Raw genomic sequence first — 858 nt, forward strand, 5'->3', positions numbered from 1 at the left:
TAAGAGAGCAACACACCATAAGAGGGCTTGGCTACTGCATAGCACATCCTCAAGACTATCTCAGTGACCACTTTTAAACACCATTAAAACCTGTTTTGGAAAGGTACACAATTTGATCTATCCCCACAGACAACCAGTCCCCTAAGCCTAGGGTGTCAACAAGAAAACCTATATAAACGACTTCTAGCTTTCAGCTACTTTACCAGCTAGGACACCCAAACATATTAATGAAGCTGATTTTCATGTCAGATGATTTCCAGAGAATTAACACAGTTCTCTCAGCATGTGAGAGGGCAACAAAACCATTATACCAATACAGCACTTAATTTTCTGCTTATTAATGAAAACACTTGAAACAAATACCTAATTCAGGTCAAACTCATTTCCCTTTTATTAAAGTCCAAGTTGCCATTACATGGCTTGGTACTCAATAAAGGAAAACTTGTTCAAATAAGGTAATATGTTATCATCAGTATTTCCAGGAAACTGTTCACACTCAAGTAGCAATGTCAATAAATCCATGGGGAAGCCCATCTGTAAGAGAAAACACAAAGAATTAGCCGGGAAAGAATAAAGAAAAGGTAGAAATCTTTTAAAAATAACCATTAGCGCTACAACCAGGGAAATCACTGTCTCTCTGTACCCTTTACTGCTCTTACTTAATCCTGCCTACTGTCAACCCACAAGGGACTAGCTTTGTGGATTTTTTGTTGTTTATACCATTGGTACTTCCTTCCCAATCAGAAAAGTGCTCAGTAGTTGCCATTTTTCAAAAATATTTTTTTGGCCGGGCGCGGTGGCTCAAGCCTGTAATCCCAGCACTTTGGGAGGCCGAGACGGGCGGATCATGAGGTCAGG

The 858-nt window shown here is 39.9% G+C and overlaps 1 protein-coding gene across 1 annotated transcript in view; it reads right to left on the reverse strand.

Moving 5' to 3' along the window:
- Positions 1-367: 367 nt before the first annotated feature.
- COX5A (cytochrome c oxidase subunit 5A) overlaps positions 368-858 on the reverse strand; it is an 18,387-nt gene continuing 17,896 nt past the window's right edge. The window contains exon 5 of the mRNA XM_017874971.1: positions 368-534. The gene's annotated coding sequence lies outside the window, so the exon portion shown is untranslated. The remainder of the gene's footprint in view (positions 535-858) is intronic.

The sequence above is a fragment of the Rhinopithecus bieti genome, unplaced genomic scaffold (assembly GCF_001698545.2).
Source record: "Rhinopithecus bieti isolate Rb0 unplaced genomic scaffold, ASM169854v2 scaffold_9693, whole genome shotgun sequence".
Taxonomy (NCBI): domain Eukaryota; kingdom Metazoa; phylum Chordata; class Mammalia; order Primates; family Cercopithecidae; genus Rhinopithecus; species Rhinopithecus bieti.